The 13,049-nt window shown below is 48.7% G+C and overlaps 1 long non-coding RNA gene and 1 pseudogene across 1 annotated transcript in view; both read right to left on the bottom strand.

Annotated features, from left to right (window-relative positions):
• Positions 1-13,049, bottom strand: part of LOC146425414 (uncharacterized) — a 442,571-nt gene that overhangs the window by 246,822 nt on the left and 182,700 nt on the right. The window lies entirely within an intron of this gene.
• LOC146425417 (uncharacterized) lies at positions 310-5,074 on the bottom strand (annotated as a pseudogene).

Here is a 13,049-nt window from a genome sequence, read left to right as displayed (position 1 = left end):
TTCCAGAGCAGCCTGGATCAGTCCATGGCAAATGGTGGGACACTGCTTCCACCCCTGGGGCAGTCAGTTCCAGGTGTACTGCACACCCCTCCAGATGAAGGCAAACTGAGGCCTGCACTCTGCTGCCAGAGGAATGGAGAAAAATGTATTAGCAATGTCAATAGTGGCATACCACTTCGCTGCCTTGGACTCCGGCTCGTACTGGAGCTCCAATATGTCTGGCACGGCAGCAATCAGTGGTGGAGTCACTTCATTCAAGGCACGATAGTCCACATTCAATCTCCATTGCCCTTCAGATTTGTGCACAGGCTAAATGGGGCTGTTGAAGGATGAGTGGACCTTGCTGACCACCCCTTGGCTCTCCAGTTCACGGATCATCTTGTGGATAGGAATCACAGCAACTTGATTTGTCTGGTACTGCCAGCAGTGCACAGTCAAAGTGGTGATTGGTACTTGTTGCTCTTCCCCCTTCTGAAGTCCAACTGCAGAAGGGTTCTCTGATAGTCTAGGCAAGGTGTTCAATTGCTTAATGCCCTCTGTCTCCACAGCTGCTATACCAAACAACCTCCTAAGGCCCTTTAGGTCTTTGAAATGCCCACTCTGGAGGAAGTCTATGCCGATAATACACGGGGCCTCTGGACCAGTCACAATAGGATGTTTCTTCCACTCTTTTCCAGTCAGGCTTACCTCAGCTTTCACCAGGGTCAAGTCTTGTGATCCTCCTGTCACGCCTGCAATAGAAACAGGTTCTGCCCCCATGTGTCTTGATGGGTTTAGCATGCACTGCGCACCAATTGTGACCAAGGCCTCATATTTTTGTGGCTCTGATGCACCAAGCCATCAAATCCACACAGTCCAAAAGATATAGTTTTCCCTCACCTGTACCTGGCTAGAGGCAGGGCCCCTCTAGCCCTGGTTATCATTCATTCCCTGGGCATATGTTCTAGAGGTTCCTTCAAGGGGATTGGACATGTCATTTTCCCTTCCATTATGCCTGGCAGCTCGGCTAAGGGCAACTTGAGCTACTTCTCTTCTAGTAGAATTTCTTCTCTGAGTATTGCCCTCCTTTATTTCATGCACCCATGCTGCCAGGGCAGCAGTGGGTTTTCCATCCCACCTCCTCATGTTTTCCCCATGGTCACACAGGAAGAACCACAGGTCAGCTCTTGGGGTGTGCCCTCTCTCCCTAGCTGAGGTATGTCTGCTTCTGGTAACAGGGCCTCTGGTCTGTACCAATGAGATTTGGAGAAGGTTCTCTTCAATCTCCTTCCTGAGTTTCTGATGAGTCTCCTCAATCTTGTCTTCCATCTTCTGTATGCGCTCTGACTGACTTTTTTCCACAGCTGAGATTTTTACGTGTGTTGGGCCATGCACTGTATCTGCATATGCCCAGAGCTTCTTCACCATAGAAATCACAGTCTCATCCCCTTCATTCCACTTCATCATTGCTAAAGCAGAGACATATTATTGTGGCCCAAGTCGTACGAATTTTAGCCACATCACTGGTGAACATTTTACCGTGTCTGGACTCTTAATTTTTTGGCCCTCTGAGAAAATGATCTCTACCACTGCCAGTTCTCTCAAGCATTTAATCCCTTGTTCTATGGTCTTCCACAAGGTTTCCTGCACCTGGAGATCTGGGCACAGGTATCTTTCCTTCACGCTTCTTAAGAGCCGTGTCCAGAGACTAAGAGCTTCGGGCTCCCTTGCCATCCCTTGGTCGATACCCCCATCATGTGCCAGGGATCCCAAATGCCTCGCTTCAGTACCATCCAGAATTTTATTACAGCCTACAGCATCCCAGATACAGACCAACTAACTTAATATAGATTTATGAGACTGTCATGTAATCCTTTTTTTAGGCCTCAAAGGTTTTCTATGGATAGAGACTCAGTAATGATTTCTGGTTCAGATTCCTCTGCTGGCTGTGAGGATCCTGGCTACCCATCACCGTCCACTGGGCGAATGGATTTGGTTTTCTGTTTCCTTCTCTGGACAGGAGCAATTGCTATTGGCTTAGGCTCCCTGTCTGGTTTCGCTGCAGCCTGAGTGACTGGGGTGTTTCCTGATTCATTCTCCTGCCCCTCTGGCTGTATCTGCTGCCCTACAGTATCTAGCAGCATGCGATAAGTATTAGCCAGAGCCTAGCATATTGCAATGCGTTTCTTCTCATTAGAGTTGTCATTGCACTTCTCTTTCAGGTATTTCCCCACCTCAGCTGGGTTTTGAATTTGTTCGGGGGGGGAAGTTCCAAGCTATAGGAGCAGAGATTTCCTTCAGGGTTGGGCCTATGTACTCCCATAACGCACACCACTCAGAATTTTCCACGCCTGGGGCAGGTGTCTGGACAGCCCCTCTGGAAATCTCAGCCCTGATTCTAGACAAGCTGCAGACTATATAGAGGAAACCTACCAGATTAAACACCAGGAAGGTGGTATCTTTAACAGCCAGGGGAAACTGAACATTCTCAAATGGTGACGTACCAGATTTGAAGGGGAAGGAGACGAAGGGCTGGGAAACATGATCCCCTACTTTTCTCCTAACAGACTGGGTATAATTAGTAATAAACCCCCAAAGCAGGCTACCGAGACTAGGACGGAGAAGCAACAGAGCATACACATTTTCAACAGTTCCCAGTACCTCTGTTAACCTTCTATAAATCATTACTATCAGGCACATCAATATGGCAATCCTGATTCATATCACTGGTCTGTAAAAATTATATGCCAGGGATAAAATTGCCCCTATCTGTGGATAAGCAAACATGCCTAGGGACCAGAGAGACACTATTACATCAAACAGCATGGTGACTACTGACCACTGTACCCCAATACAAAGTGTTTAAAACCAGAATGAAATTGTTATTGGTTTTTTTCACTTTGTCTTGCTCCACATTGGGCACCAAAATTTTGCCTCAGTTTAGAGAAAATTTTAGGAGAAAACTCTCTGGAATGACCATTTCCTCTAAAGAAAAAGGGTTTTGGCACTCCATTCCCTCCGATACGTAAGGAATTTCTTGGATGAAAGCAAAAAAACTGTTTGTTTAACAAACAAAGTGGGGAAAACAAACAAACAAAGGGCACGGGAAAAAAATTACTAACTGTTAGATATTGAACCTCCTCGCTGCAGAGAAAGCTGGTGGATTTAGAGTTCTTTCTTTCTTTGGCTCTGCTTCTCCAGAGGTCTGGAGCCGGGATGCGGTGTCCCCATGGCCTCCCTACCGGTCCGCGGTGTCCAGCTCCCACTGATGGTCTGGTTCTCGGACTGAAGCTAAGCCGAACAGTTCCAGAAGAAACCACAGAAGCTGCCGAGAATTGCTATTGCAGTCCAGGAAAAAACTTCTTGCCTCAGCTAACGAGAAGCAAGGTAGCTAAAAAACAAACATGTAACTGCCTCTGCGCTGCAAAGCTGAGCACATGGGGGAGTTAGTCCTTGAAACAAAAACAACGCCAGAGTTCCCCTGGCTCACACCACTCCCCCAGATCCAGCTTAAAGGTACAGGACCCATTTCTGGGCATAAAGCAGATGATAGGGGAATACAGTATTATCATAAAATCACCCCAAGGCAAGCTGCTTCTACATTTCCATGAAGTTCATTCAAAGCTCTTAGAAATCAGGTCATTTTTATTTACGTGCCAAGATGGGATTTTAGAAACTAATGTCTGTATATATCCAGTAATCTCTTTTTCTAGTTGTTTCATCCTTTTCCCTTTCATTCTAAAGCCTTTTGTTCTTTCAGCCTTTGACACCACCTCCCATGGCATTCTCCTGGAAAAGCTGGCAGCCCATGGCTTGTACAGGTGCACTCTTTGCTGGGTAAAATACTGTCTGGATGGCTGAGCCCAGAGAGTGGTGGGGAATGATGTCACATCCAGTTGGTGGTTGGTCACTAGTGGGGTTCCCCAGGCCTCAGTATTGGGGCCAGTCCTGTTTAATATCTTCATTGATGACCTGGACAAGGAGATCAAGTGCACTCTCAGCAAGTTTGCAGAGGGCACCAAGTTGGGTGGGAGTGTTGATCTGCTGGAGGGCAGTGTCATGGTTTGAAAGACAGGTGTCTGCCAAGGAAGGTAGGAACCTCCCTTAGAATAGAGAATATGACCATCTCTTCCCTCTGAATTATTATAACTTTGAAATCAAGGGGCTTTCAGGCAAAGATATGGGAAAAGGAATAACAGTTCTTCACTAGTATTTATAACGAAGCAAACAAGCAACAACAACAGTAGCAACAATGAACAAACCAAAAACCCAGTAACAGCCTGCTCTGGGCCATCAGGCACCCTCCGCTTTGGTGTAGTTACAGTCACAGCCAGCAGGGGCGCTGTTGGGCTCCTGGTCGGGCAGGGCAGGTGCGATCATTCTCTCATGGCTGCAGGTGGCGCTGTGGCGCCAGTTCAGTCGAGCCTCTCTCCCTCAAGCAAAGAATGGCGGGCGGGCCGGATGGTGGAATGGGCTGCAGCAAGAACCTTGGACCAGCGGCTGGGGTGGCAGGGGGTGGCTCGCCCAGGGTAGCAAGCAAGAGGTGGCAGAAACTCTGCAGCTGTGGCAGGAGCCACAGTGTGTCCTGGCAGGCTGGGGATGAGGGGTTACAGCGTAACAGAAACAAGCCCAAGGCAGCAGCAGAAAAGCGGCAGGGCTAGGGAGTGGCAGCTGGGCTCCTCCGTAGCAGCTACGGTATGCAGCCGGGGAGACGCGCACTCCGGGAGGAGGAAGAGGATCATGGTCCCGGATTTTCCCTTGAGGCACCCGAGTGGATGGTAAAGGTCCTCCCCAGTCAGATTTGGTGTTAATAAGGTCCCAGTTCAACAGCTGCTCTTACAAACAAAGGCTCACCCAGTGAGGAAGAGGTAGTACAGAGCTGGTCTCCGGCGATAGCAGCAAACTCTCTGGCAGGAAGCAGCAGCTTGACTGTCCCCTCTGATGCCCAGAGAGCAAGAACCAGGAGCTGCGCTCAGCCCCTTCCCCTGGCCCAAGTATCACGATATACCTGCCCCTCCGTGATATCTCTCCCCTCCGAGAGAAAAGCCCTCAGATAGGAGAAGTGCAGCCAGGTGCACTCCTCCTCCTCCCTCATGGGTACATATTTTGTCTGTCTTATGTACCAATTGTTATTATCTCTTAGCAACAGATGGGACAAAATTCCCTAAGAGAAAGAAAACAAAAAGAAAAATCCTAACCTCCAACAGGCAGGAAGGCTCTATAGAGGGATCTGGAAAGGCTGGAGCGATGGGCTGAGAACAACGGTATGAGGTTCAACAAGGCCAAGATCTGGGTCCTGCGCTTGGGTCACGACAACCCCCTACAGTGCTCCAGGCTGGGGCAGATTGGCTGGAAAGCTGCCCAGTGAAAAAGGACCTGGGGGTGCTGAACAACAGTGGCTGAATATGAGGCAACATGTGCCCAGGTGGGCAAGAAGGCCAATGCCACCCTGTCTTGGATCAGAAATAGTGTGGCCAGCAGGACCAGGAATAGCTTTGTCCCCTTTTACTGGGCACTGGTGATGCTACACTTTGAAAGCTGTGTCCAGTTCTGGGTCCCTCACTTAAAAAAGGATATTGAGGTTCTGCAGTGTTTCCAGAGAAGGGTGACAGAGCTGGGAAAGGATCGAGACAGTAAGTCCTATGAGAAGCAGCTCAAGGAGCTGGGGGGGGAAGGGGGGGGCTCAGCCAAGAGAAAAGGAGGCTCTAGGGGAGAACCTTCTCACTCTCTACAAGTCCCTGATCGGAAGGTGGAGCCAGGTGAGGGTTGGCCTTTTCTCCCAGGCAACCAGCAATAGGACAAGAATAAATGGACTCAAGCTCTGCCAGGGGAGGTTCTGGCTGGACAATATGAGAAAAGGAATAACAGTTCTTTACTAGAATATATATATATATATATGTATATATGTAACGATGAGGAGGAAGGCACAGACACTTGCTTGGTTCAAAGAGAATCACCTGTATTAAGGTCACACAGGGTTTATATATCATACTACAGAGCAAAACCTTTTATAAGGTGCTAAAAATACCCTAGCTAAAATTATACTTGCTAGCATTCTTGTTAACCTAAACAAACACTCATTGGGTGCATGCCACTGTTGCCCGAACCGAGGAAACACAAAACAATCGAAGTTATTTTATGCGGTGCTTTATTGAGGGCCCTGGGGACCTGAGGACTAATGTCCAAAGTCAGAGCCCCCCCTGCTACAAAATCACTGAGTATATATATGTTTTCTTTCCAAATTGCTTCATCTCAACGAATTTGATTTCTAGACACATCTACCTGATTTATGATTACATTGTGACTTTGTTTTTCGTTAACTGAACATTCTTTATCATCATTAATCTACTACACCCTATTAGATAAGTCACACACTTCACTTAGCAGATTACTTAAATAAACAAACAGTTCTATAGCTACATTCCTTAGACAAGTCTTTCTACCCTCATCAGTATGCTCTATTGATCCTTTTGATCGCTACTGGCAACTTCGCTACACAACACTGTTTACACTCAGGCCTACTGATCCCTCCAAGCCTTAGCATGACTACTACTAAAGTCTTTATTAATGGTGTCCTGGGTTGCAATATAGATGTAGTTAAGTATTCTATTACCACCAGCTGTGGGCCGTTAGCTGCTATCAGCTGCTAACGACCCACCCCGCATGACAGGCAATGGGCCATCAGGGACCCACCGTGTGACTCATGGACTTATCTCATCCCATTGTGGGACGCTCTGCCCAGGAGGGAGGAACCAGGTGTTCCCACGTGGATATAACCTGGCCTTGGAACTGCCTGAGGTAGCCCTGTCTACTGGGTTCCCAGAGGACGAGAGCTACACTGGATCTTCAGCTGGAGACTAGACCTTCACAGGATCACCGCTTCAACTGGACTACTTCAGTTGGACTGCTACTACCATCCTAACAGGGTGTTAGGTTGTATCTGACTTTGTCAGTGCTTTTCCTTGTATTATTTCACTTATTTTTAATTTCAATCTTGACGTGTGATCTCCCACTGGTTTGTTTTTCAAACCAATACATATTTTGGCGCCCAACGTGGGGCACGACCTGGGGAAACTCAGAAATCCTATCACCATGATGCTCAGCTTATCTATATGGGTTCTGTATCTCGCTCTCTATATTTTTCCTCAAATGGGAAACTATCTGCCTGTCGTATTGGTCCTGTTGCGACCAGGGAATGGCATGAAAATTGCTCTATTGGTTTATTATGCCTATTGCGTGGTAACCTGTGAGGCGATGAATACCATTCGGAACATATACTCAGTTTTGTCTGCCTGGCCTAATCTGAGCCGCTACGTCTGGGACCTCCTCAGCAATCACACCCAGCCTCTGGCGTTAGGAGGAAAGAGCGATTTCTTCCAGCATTTCAGGTCAGGCACGGCCATTTTTGACAATATTGAGTTCCCTCTAGATGCTAAGGATGGCATAATCTTTTTGTCAGTTCTGTTTTCTTTGATCAGCATCGTGTACATCTTGCCGAAGATCAGAACAATATTTTGTCTCCTTGAGGAGGAGAAACAAAGCAAATCAGCAGGAAAGAGGAAAAGAGCCAAAAGAGCAGTCGACGTCTCAACACAGACCATTGCCGAATCAGAACAGCCAAAGCCAGTAGCGGTTGCTCCCGTCCAGAAAAAGAAATCCAAGAGCAAATCAGTCCGCACAGCGACTGATGAGGATGCGGCAGGACCATCCCACCAAGCAGAAGAGACAGAACTGGAGATCATCACTCGCTCTCTATCCCTGGGGGAGCTGCGTGACCTACGGAGAGAATTCACCCGGCAGGCGAATGAATCCATCTTGACCTGGCTGCTCCGTATCTGGGACGCTGCAGCTAACGACACCATTCTAGATGGAAGTGAGGCCAGGCAACTGGGATCCCTGTCCCAGGATGTGGTTATTGACCAGGGGATTGGGAAAACCCAGGAAACCCTCAGCCTCTGGCGGCGATTGCTGGCGAGTGTACGGGACAGATACCTCTGCAAAGAAGACCTCCAGATGCACCAAAGAAAATGGAACACAATAGAACAAGGTATCCGATGCCTGAGGGAATTGGCCGTGCTAGAGATAATTTTCTCGGACAACGAGAGATTCCCCAAGAGCCCAGATAATGTCCGGTGCACTTCACAAATGTGGCTAAGATTCGCACGGCTCGGACCAGAAATATACTCTCGTTACCTGGCAACACTGCAGTGGAGGGAAGGCGAAGACCAGGTGGGCGTGTTAACAAACAAACTGAGAATTTACGAGGACACTGTCACCGCTCCACTACGCACTCAGGTCTCATCAGTGGAAACAAACCTGGCCGAGCAAGTCCGGAGCTTGATTGAAGAGAGCCTCCAGAAACTAAGGAAAGAGCTCAAAGAAGGATTTTTCCATGTCACACCGAAACCAACCAGAGTCTCTGCCATCAGGAGCAGACGTCCCCCAGCCAGGGAAAGAAGACAAACCCCGCGACGTGACCTCTGGTTTTTCCTTCAAGAGCATGGGGAAGACATGAGGAAGTGGGATAGGAAACCCACCTCCACCTTAGCAGCCCGGGTACGTGAATTGAAAAAAGAAACATCCACTTCAGGAGGCTCATCTAGGTACAACACTGCCCCAGTCTCTTGTGGACAGAACTCCAGACAGAATGGAAGCGATAATATGACTGATCCTCTTGAAGGGACCTCAGGAACACATTTACAGGAGAAGAACATCGTGCACCAAAAACAGGATTAGAGGAGCCCTGCCTCTAGCCAGGTAGAGGAAAGGGATAATCGGATCTATTGGACTGTGTGGATCCGATGGCCTGGCACGTCTGACCCACAAAGATACACGGCTTTGGTTGATACCGGCACTCAGTGCACCCTGATGCCATCCAGGTATGTGGGGACCGAATCCATTTCTATTTCTGGGGTGACAGGAGGATCCCAGCAGCTGACTGTACTGAAAGCTGAAGTGAGTTTAACTGGGAATGAGTGGCAGAAACACCCCATTGTGACTGGTCCAGACGCCCCATGCATCCTCGGCATAGATTATCTCAGGAGTGGATATTTCAAGGACCCAAAGGGACATCGCTGGGCTTTTGGGATAGCAGCCGTAGAGACAGAAGACATAAGACAACTGAATAGCCTGCCTGGTCTCTCAGATAACCCGTCTGCTGTAGGACTACTGAGAATTGAAGAACAGCGGGTACCAATTGCTAATGCAACAGTGCACCGCCGGCAATACCGCACTGACAGAGACTCTGTGGCCCCCATCCATAAGATGATTCGGGATCTGGAGAGCCAAGGGGTGGTCAGCAAGGCTCACTCACCCTTTAACAGCCCTATATGGCCGGTGCGTAAGTCCAGTGAAGAATGGAGACTGACGGTGAATTACCGTGGCCTGAATGAAGTCACACCACCACTGAGTGCTGCTGTACCGGACATGTTGGAACTTCAGTATGAGCTGGAATCCAAGGCTGCAAAGTGGTATGCGACCATTGATATTGCCAATGCCTTTTTCTCCATTCCTCTGGCAGCAGAGTGCAGGCCTCAGTTTGCTTTCACCTGGAGAGGTGTGCAGTACACATGGAACTGACTGCCCCAGGGGTGGAAGCACAGTCCCACCATCTGCCATGGACTGATCCAGGCTGCACTGGAAAAGGGTGAGGCTCCAGAACATCTGCAGTATATTGATGACATCATTGTGTGGGGAGACACAGCAACGGAAGTATTTGGGAAAGGAGAGAAAATCATCAAAATTCTCCTGGAAGCCGGTTTCGCCATCAAGAAGAGCAAAGTCAAGGGACCTGCCCGGGAGATCCAGTTCCTGGGAGTAAAGTGGCAAGACGGACGGCGTCAGATTCCTTCTGAGGTCATCAATAAGATCATCGCGATGTCTCCACCAATCAACAAGAAGGAGACGCAAGCTTTCCTAGGCGCCATAGGCTTTTGGAGAATGCACATCCCTGAGTACAGCCAGATTGTGAGTCCTCTCTACCTCATAACCCGCAAGAAGAACGATTTCCACTGGGGCCCTGAACAGCAGCAAGCCTTCACCCAGATCAAACAGGAGATCGCTCATGCGGTAGCTCTTGGACCAGTCAGGACAGGACCAGAGGTAAAGAATGTGCTTTACTCTGCAGCCGGGAGCCATGGTCTGTCCTGGAGCCTTTGGCAGAAGGTGCCTGGTGAGACCCGAGGTCGACCACTAGGATTCTGGAGTCGAAGTTACAGAGGGTCTGAAGTCAACTACACTCCCACTGAGAAAGAAATCTTGGCAGCTTACGAAGGAGTCCAAGCCGCCTCAGAGGTGATCGGCACAGAAACACAACTTCTCCTTGCACCCCGATTGCCAGTGCTGGGGTGGATGTTCAAGGGAAGGGTTCCCTCTACTCACGATGCCACTGATGCCACGTGGAGCAAATGGATTGCCCTCATCACACAGCGCGCCCGTATTGGAAACCCGAATCGCCCTGGGATTCTGGAAATCATAACAAACTGGCCTGAAGGTGAGACTTTTAAATTATCTTCAGAAGAAGCAGAGGAGAAAGTAGCACGTGCCGAGGAAGCACCCCCGTATAACAAGCTGCCGGAGAGTGAAAGACGCTATGCCCTCTTCACCGATGGTTCCTGCCGAATTGTAGGCGCAGATCGGAAATGGAAAGCTGCAGTATGGAGCCCCACACGACAAGCTGTACAGGCTACCAAGGGACAAGGTGGATCGAGTCAGGTCGCAGAGCTTAAAGCCATCCAATTGGCTTTGGATATTGCCGAACGAGAGAAATGGCCAAGGCTCTATCTCTACACTGACTCCTGGATGGTAGCCAACGCGCTATGGGGATGGTTAGATCGCTGGAGAAAGGCTAACTGGCAGCGCAGAGGAAAACCCATCTGGGCTGCTGAGATTTGGCAGGACATTGCCGCCCGGGCAGAAAAGCTGACCGTGAAAGTTCGACACGTGGATGCACATGTACCTAAGAGTCGGGCTAATGAAGAGCATCGTAACAACGAGCAGGTGGACCGAGCTGCCAAGGTGGAAGTGTCACAGGTGGATCTGGACTGGCAGCACAAAGGAGAATTATTTCTAGCTAGTTGGGCCCATGATGCCTCTGGTCATCAAGGGAGAGATGCGACATACAGGTGGGCTCGTGACCGAGGGGTGGACTTGACCATGGACAACATCTCACAGGTCATCCACAGCTGTGAGACTTGCGCTGCAATCAAACAGGCCAAGCGGGTGAAGCCTCTGTGGTATGGTGGATGATGGTCAAAGTACAGGTATGGGGAAGTATGGCAAGTTGACTACATCACACTTCCCCAAACCCGCCAAGGAAAGCGCTACGTGCTGACCATGGTGGAAGCAACCACGGGATGGCTAGAGACCTACCCTGTGCCTCATGCTACTGCCCGGAACACCATCTTGGGGCTGGAAAAGCAAGTCCTGTGGAGACATGGTACCCCTGAGAGAATCGAGTCTGACAATGGAACCCATTTCAAGAATGGCCTCATAAGCACCTGGGCTAGATAACACGGAATTGAATGGATATACCATATCCCCTATCATGCACCAGCTGCCGGGAAAGTTGAACGGTGCAATGGACTACTTAAGACAACTTTGAAGGCACTTGGCGGGGGAACCTTCAAAAATTGGGAACTGAACTTAGCAAAGGCCACCTGGATGGTTAACACAAGGGGTTCTATCAATCGAGCCGGTCCTGCCTAGTCCGAACCTTTGCACACAGTGGATGGAGATAAAGTCCCTGTGGTACACATAAGAGGTTTTTTAGGAAAGACTGTTTGGATTAGTCCCACCTCAGGCAAAGGCAAACCCATCCGTGGAGTGGTTTTTGCCCAAGGACCTGGTTATACTTGGTGGGTGATGCAGGCAGATGGGGAAACCCGTTGTGTACCACAAGGAGACCTTATCTTAAGTGAGAACTGTGTAGTTGGTAATAGAATAAGGGGTGGATAATGTCCTAGGTTGCAATATAGATGTAGTTAAGTATTCTATTACCACCAGCTGTGGGCCGTTAGCTGCTATCACCTGCTAATGACCCACTCCGGATGACAGGCAATGGGCCATCCGTTAGCTATTATCCGCTGCTAATGACCCACTCCGGATGACAGGCAATGGGCCATCCGTTAGCTATTATCAGCTGCTAACGACCCACCCCGCATGACAGGCAATGGGCCATCAGGGACCCACTGTGTGACTCATGGACTTATCTCATCCCATTGTGGGACGCTCTGCCCAGGAGGGAGGAACCAGGTGTTCCCACGTGGATATAACCTGGCCTTGGAACTGCCTGAGCTAGCCCTGTCTACTGGGTTCCCAGAGGACGAGAGCTACACTGGATCTTCAGCTGGAGACTAGACCTTCACAGGATCACCGCTTCAACTGGACTACTTCAGTTGGACTGCTACTACCATCCTAACAGGGTGTTAGGTTGTATCTGACTTTGTCAGTGCTTTTCCTTGTATTATTTCACTTATTTTTAATTTCAATCTTGACGTGTGATCTCCCACTGGTTTGTTTTTCAAACCAATACATGGTTTTGCAACAAGTCCCCCCTTTTGAGCATTCTTCAATTTCCAAGTTGCAAGGATGCTCAAATCTCAAAGTCTTTCTTCTCTATATGCTGGAGGAGGTGTGGAAGACGTTGCATTCCTGGTCATTGCATTGATCAGCCTTCGGGTATGTAGGCGCTCCCTTCCAATGGTTCCTAAAATACATTTATAGACTCCAAAGATAATCAGAATCAAAATCAAAAACATTATCACATACTGAATCACCGATGATATCCATCCAGATACCTGGAGTCCTAAAGAGCTAAACACTTCTCCAATCCAATTATGTTCTGCTTCCCTTTCGAGATCTTTTGTTTTGTCTTCTATTTGTTCTAATTGTGAAATGTCCTTTTCCACATCAATAGTTACATTTGGGATATGGATGCAACAATGATCAATTTTCTGGCTCAAATATCCACACACTCCATGTTCCTTCAATAGGAGCATGTCAAGAGCCATTCTATTTTGTAATGTCATTCTTGTGGTAGCCTGTAACTGAATATTGAAATCTTTAAATCC

Source organism: Lichenostomus cassidix, chromosome W (genome assembly GCF_008360975.1).
Source record: "Lichenostomus cassidix isolate B80296 chromosome W, HeHo_3.0, whole genome shotgun sequence".
NCBI lineage: Eukaryota > Metazoa > Chordata > Aves > Passeriformes > Meliphagidae > Lichenostomus > Lichenostomus cassidix.
Note: the sequence above shows the minus strand (reverse complement) of the source record. Positions and strands in the feature narration are given on the sequence as shown.